The following is a 7152-nucleotide window of genomic DNA, read 5'->3' on the forward strand; positions in this document are numbered from 1 at the left end:
CCCCCCCCCCCCCCACTTCGGTACAAATGAAAAACACTAGTAGTAAATCCTATTTTGAGAGATTTCTGTGGGAACCATGGACAGGTGAATGCCTGTTATTGGCAGTAGCCCTTTGTCAAGCATCACATCCATCCTCACGCTGCTGAACATTCATTCGCCAAAGTGAGCTTGATCCTGTCTGAGGCTAGAGGAGAATTGTAGAAGAGTCCTGGTGGGTGGTTAGTGGGCCTCTCATATTGATGTGGCTCAACATCCCAGCTTATCGTCATTGGTGGAGCAGCCCAACACGGACAACACCCGTTTCTAACATGTCTGCCTCTAATTGTGAATGCACAGTGAACCTGCAGAGGGGTTGGTGTGGTAGTGTGACCACACTAGACAATGGAGGAGGAGTGGCTTGCTCCAGCCCCCGTCAGTAGCTATTAAGCACCTCCTCTGCATAGCATGGGTGAAGGCCAACCACTGTTGCATCAGGCACACCTGGTCTGTACCCCCAACACAGCCCTTCTGAGGAGGGAGTTGTGGATATGGGGGCCTGTTCTCCAGGCTGAGCTTGATCTGCATTTCACTGCACCATGATTGCTGCCTGTTGAGCATGGGTGAGTAGGTCAAGCTTGTGACCATTTTTCACCGCCCTCACCCGTCGCTTCCTTGGGCCAGATTCTGCCACCTGCCCATTCTGTCCTGTTGAACTGTACCTTACTCCATGAGTACTTGCTTGCAAAGTAAGGTACTTCTCAATGAGATTAAAGGTGTCAGCATGGTCACACATTTCAAATTAACCGGTTTTAGCATGTGCACCTGGTCTGAGAAGTGGTGTTGGCTTGTCCCTAAATCATTCTGAAGCAGAATGCCACCTGCAATGACTTGTTCTGGTTGTCAGTGTGGAGCATCCAACACATTGCTTTGTGAATTAAGCGGAAAATCCAAAGCATAGAGCTGACTGTGGCCCATTTGGAAATGGACAGGTATCGCCAGATCAGTGGAGACCAGCCTCGCTGGGTGGACTACCGACACTACTTGCCGAACTTGCCAAACTCTCATTGGAACAGCCCACTCATTTCAACATGAATTTGTAGGAGACATTAAATGCACTCCCCAAACATTGATTATGGGGACATTTTCCCCTGCTAAGTGGTAGCAATGTTGGAAGTTCCTAGTGTGCAATCTCAACCTGAATGCACAGGTGCTTTCCTGCATGTTCTTCTGGGGTAACCTTTTCAACAGCCCCAAGTGAATTAGGAGTCTTAAGTCCGATTTTCAAAAGTGCCCAAATCATGCTGATTTTGAAAATAATGCTTAGATTACTTAGCCACTTAGGCACTGCTGAAAATTTTACCCCGGTCTTTAGGTGAGGTCTGTTTATTTACAGATATAGGGTGTAATCCTGACCCTATCAAAGTCAATAGGTGTTTTGCCATTAACTTCAATGGGGGCAAGATTTTACCCATAATGTTTACATTCTATCACTAGCACATTTAAAAATGGCTAATTATGACTAGGATACAAAGACATATTTCAGAAAGCACAGAAGCAAGCCAGCAGGCCTCCCGAAGAGCTCTGAAACCACTGTGCCTGCTGTTAAGAGGAATCTACTCCACATTAATAGGGGACACTAGCACAGCTGATCAGAGAGAAGTTACTTTCCTAACTTTCTATGGACTGATTTTTAGAATATTAATATAACCATCAGCAGATACTCACTGCTTGTTTTCTAGTTAAAGGGAACCTAGTGATGGGTATTAATGATAAAAGAATTTTCTCAAATGAGGCTGGCCGAAATGGATCTTGCATCACAGAAAGTAGATTAAATCTTCCAAAGTGACTTGTGGTTTGAGGTGCCTCCATTTTTCAGTAACCAATCTGATGCCTGATTTTCAGATGGTGGGTGCTCAGCATTTCTGAAAACCAGGCTCCATGAAGGCATCACAATTTGGACACCCAAAATCAAATACTGGTCACTTTTGAATACATAGGGTAATACCATTCCAGAGTTCTCAGTATTTTTCTCCTCTTTGGCTGCTCCTTGTTCTATATTTCATGGTATTTTTTCTTTTCCACCTCTGCCTCAGTTTTCATAGTCTGTGCTAAATGGAAGGCACGACCCATAACACTTGAGCTGAATTTTCAAAGTCATGAGGTCTGAGTCAGGCATTTGTCCATCCCTAATTCAAACCAATGCCTCTATAGTGTGGATCAGCATAGACCTTCCAATAATGGTGATGTACTGTGAACATTCATAGGGTGAGTTTACTTTTGGATTTGCCTGCACATTGTTGTGGTGCAGTACTGGGACTGCGCCAAGCAATGGAGGAGGAGCAAGCTAACGTTTTTTTGTTCTTAATCCATCTGCGATTTGTGTTTATTTTTGCATTTATAAAATATGCATCTTTCCAGGGTATCGTTCTACCTTGCAGTCTCACGCCACAGCCAGTTACGCTGTTGACAAATCACAGGTGCATGTTACAGGAGCAGGTGCAAATGTGATTATCAAGGTGTGATGATGACTCTGAACTTGTAATATATTTAGCAAAAGGTGCATTTGTATATTTGTTACACGGTGAGGAATTATTTTATATAGTCCTGTACTGAGAAGTTAGTATATTCATTCAGTATAGAGTTTGCAGTCAGCTCCAACTCTGGGTCTGACAGAGACTCCGTGAGCTCAAGCAATTGGCTAGGTGAGCTCCTACAGGTAGGACCATGAACGTGGCAAGTTAGTAAGAGGACATAAAGTCGTATAAGAAAATGGTGAATTAAGTAGATAGTACGGTAAATGAGCCTGATCTATCTCTCGTTCAAGTTTATGGAAAAGAAGGGCTTGGACAATGAATGGACCATTTAAACAAGTTTTTTGTATCATCCACAGAAATTAATAGTCCCATTAACGTTACTGGTGTGTCTTGCAGGAGTGTTAGCTGGTATACAACTCTTAACTTCCACATTGTGTATACTACATGGGTACTCAATTATTCACAAATATTTTGGTACTGCCTTACCGAGGCTGGTTGGATATTTTGATACCCCCTCCGCCTATCCCTAATGAGCTTGGGGGAAGATTTTAAGAAGTTCCTAAGGGATTCGGGAGCACAAGTCTCAGTAAAGTCAGGCAGGCACTTTAGAAAATCTCCTGTGTAGTCTATAAACGCTATGCCAAGGTAATAACCTTTCTGATCTCAAACCCAGCATGGAACTGTAGGCGCATGCTCTCAGAGATGGCAATTAGAGAAACGCATCTGCTCTGGAGATACCAAATCAAAGGAAGACCCATTTTAAGTGGGGTATAAACTGGAGCAGGAAGCCTTGGTTAGGCTCTTTGGAAGTATAATTCACCCCAAAAGGCATAATTTGAAGGCTTCACAGGGACTTAGGCCCTGCTCCTGCACCATTAAAATCCATGCGAATTTTGTCATTGACTTCAATGCACATAGGCTCAAACCCTTTAGGCCAGCTCCCTTTACAGGGCTGAACTTCAGCTTAAATACAAATTTGTTCATAAACCTGGCAAATGGATAATCTTGAATCACGGGTGAAGATATAAAACTCTGAACTAGTCAATTCCCTTTTGTTAGGAGACAGACACACGGTTTCCGTGATGACATAAGCAGAGTTTACAGTGAGACAGATCTTGCCGTTTTTAGAGACAAATGGCATATAAATAAATAAGTTGGGGCAAACCTCCTAAGAAGTGGAGAAAGATTGTAAAATGCCCTGAATGATTTACATCTTTTAAAAATTCAGATCACTCTTACCAGTCACCACAACGAAGCTAGAATCCATTTCTGGTGCTTTTTTCAAATTGATTTGTCTTAACCACTTTGTGATTCCTTGTAAAATGCGTTGAGGATTAGGCTTTACGGTGTCTATTTACAATGTAATAACTGTCTTGGTGCACTCCCTTAACTTTTAAAGATGAATGGTAACCCAGAACGTATTTTACTGCTATATTTAAAATGTATTTATAATAAAAATGTCTTTTCAGTAAATAATGTTGACATTTACCAGTGGGTTATGTTTACAGCCACACGCTGCTGCTTCTTCATAAACCTCTTCGACCCACCGCACACCGATGCAGGAAGACTGGATTTCCTCCTTCCTGGAGGGCTGGGACAGCTTCGTTTTATAGGCGGTCATTGCAGAGGGGAAAAGTAACTCTATTTATGAACAATAAGCCAGAGCCTCGGCTGGGGTAGCATAGCTCTGTCAGCTTTAATGATGCTGCTTTTATGCTAGCTGAGTATCTGGGAGGATAGCTTGTGTTAAAGCCTGGCAATAGATGTAGGGACAAAATGACTTTCTGCCTCCCAAGGGATGTGCACTGTGTAGCCCAAGAAAGGGACCGAGCTGACAGCTGAGTTTTAAATATTAGGGATCCACTGGAAATGTTGCCATTGACTTCAATGGGATCAGAATTTCACCCTGATGTTTTTTTGTAAACAAGAAGCACCCTACTACCGGGATGTGTTTATATCCTTTGTCAAAAATCCATTTGAAATTACCCTTGATTTTTGAGATTGATATGTCGGTACCAACAGCCATTTGTAGTTATGCCAAGTGGGTACAAAACACAGCCCAGCGAGAATGGTAGCGTTTTTATGCTCACCTTTCACAAAACGAGGGACAGGGCAGTGGAGAACCAGGCAGCTAATGAATGAGTTAATGTAATGAAAGCTTTGCTAGATGGGAGCTTGCCTCAAGATTTCTTGGGAAAGTCACTACTCTTATAGCATTATTGTACTCAAGTACACAGGCAAACACACGAGTTGGGGGTGGCTCCCGAATGCCTGGCAAATAATATAACAGCTACCATTCATAAACCGAAAAATTAAAGGACATCTAAGCATAAATCGTGTGTCATGTTTCAATTGGTAAAATAACTATCAGATTTCTCTCGGTCGTTATAACGCATCATAATTGCTGGTGACTTGAGAATATCACCTGTGACAACACCGACGTAAGATGACACAAGCCTTTTCTGGAATGTATAAAGGACTACAAAGCACCTTCACCCACAAGTGAAATAAGACTTGGAGAGGATCATGAGATGTGAAAAAGTAGCTGCAGGAGTTGCACTCCACTGGCAACATTCAATTATAGGTGGTGAAGGACAGGTAGAGCTGTGTGTTAGCTGCATATCACTGATCCTTGAGCCCATGTCGACTGAACATTCACCTAGTTGTTGCATGTAGATGATGAAAAGTACCGGAGAGAGAATTGACCCTTATGGGAATCCATAAGTGAGATGGTCTAGCAGTGGAGGTGCAGTTTTTTCCTTCACTACTCATTGGATGCCTCCATCCAGGAAAGACTCAAAACAAACCATTTTAGCTCATTACCCAGGACCCCGGTCATTTCTCTCAAGTTAGACAGCAATATCTCATGTTCAACAGTGTTGATTGCTAAGAGAGGTCCGGGAGAATGAGAATGGATGTCCCCTCTGTTCATCGATAGGAGGAGATCATCCATCAGTGCCACTAAAGCAGTTTCTGTTTCATGTCCTGGCCTGAATCCAGTTTGTGCTGAGTGAAGTTAGCTTCAATTAGATGAACTTGTAGTTGGCTTCTTTATGAGCTTGCTCAGGAACAGGAGTTTTGACACTGGGTGGTAGTTGGCCAGAACCTATGTATCCATGGTGGGTTTCTTCATTGTTGGTCAGATTCATGCATATTAGAAAGAGGAAGGGAAGCTTCATTCCTTGAATGAGACATTGGTTATTTCAGTCAGGAGTGGCACCAATTGTTCATGACTCTCTTTCACAAGCCAGGAAGGGCATAGGTCAATGTCACAAGTTTTGTGTTGCGACTCCTTTAGGGTGCCCAGAATTTCTTGATGGGTGAATATATTGAACTTTGGGAATGCAGGAGAGCTTTTGGTTGGTGGGTGTAGGCGAGGCCGATCCATGGTGTTTGAGAAGGCGTCCGGAATGTGTGTCACAGTGAAGCAGGATGGTAGTTCTTTGCAGCGCTTGATGCTGGGTTCTATTACAGGTTGTAGGCACTCAGGGTTGATTGAAGGGTTTACCACACTGGATAACCCATTAGGGCAGGATTTGATGGCCTCAATGGTGGCTGATAGGAAGATCATCTTGGTCTTTGTTTTCTGCCATTGGCGCTCAGCTTTCCTCCAGCCTCTCTTCATCTGGCTAGATACATTAATCATTACTAATTGTGAGGTGCTCAGATACCATGCCGGCACCTTAGATAGACTATGAAGACCAGATGTCCCCACAAGCTAAGCTGATAGGGTGTGTGCCCTGCCTATATTGATACCATTAGAATTTCTCTCTCTCTTTCTCTGTGTCATGTTATATTTGTTTTTCGCCCCCTCTGCTCCATTTTTCAGTCTTACCAAAGCAAAAACACATACCTGGTTTGCGTTGAACTTTCCAATCCTCAGTGTCCTAGTGGAGTTAAAATTAGGTCTGTCCATAAATTGGGGAAATTCCATTTTCCATTACCTGTTAAACATAACCCATTTCCCTTGCCTATGTGCCTTGGAAGTGTAAACACGCCGGTATCTGGCTTACCAAGTAGGCAACAGATGCATCTGTCTGTCACGTAACAACAGTTGCTAGGGTGTAATGCACTATAATTTTGTTGGTTGATGGCAAGATTTATAATAGTCTCAATTAACTCTCTGCTCAAGCAAGAAGAGGCCATAATAAAATTGTAGTAAACAGCGATGGACAGACGCCTACATCTGATGAGGCGCTGTCTAGCTGACCAGGAACACTGCGGGGGAAATGGGTTGAAAAGGCTTAACTGTGCTTCTGGGGTGGCAGATAGAGAAGGTGACACTCAAATATTGAAGTGGAGAGATATAGCCCGGTAGTGTGTTCTGAACCGAGGAAGGATAAAGTAGCTACTATTTATGGGCGTGTATATGTGGAGCATTTATGCAAAGGACTCAGTATAGAGACACAATACTGTAGCAGACGGTGGGTGACTTCAGTGCCCTTTGAATAGCAAGCTTGACTGACAGGCCTATGACCTGCAGTGTTAGGAAAGCTCTGCTGCTGTGGGGCAGGGAAAATGTCCCAGAACAAGAGATCTCCCTGCACTCTTCTCTCTCCATTATAACATCCCCGACTGCAGATTTCTTCTTAGTTGCTGGGGTTACCTTTAGGCTCTGAGCCCCATATCCTCAAACTCT

Source organism: Chrysemys picta, chromosome 12, assembly GCF_011386835.1.
Source record: "Chrysemys picta bellii isolate R12L10 chromosome 12, ASM1138683v2, whole genome shotgun sequence".
Classification (NCBI taxonomy): Eukaryota; Metazoa; Chordata; order Testudines; family Emydidae; genus Chrysemys; species Chrysemys picta.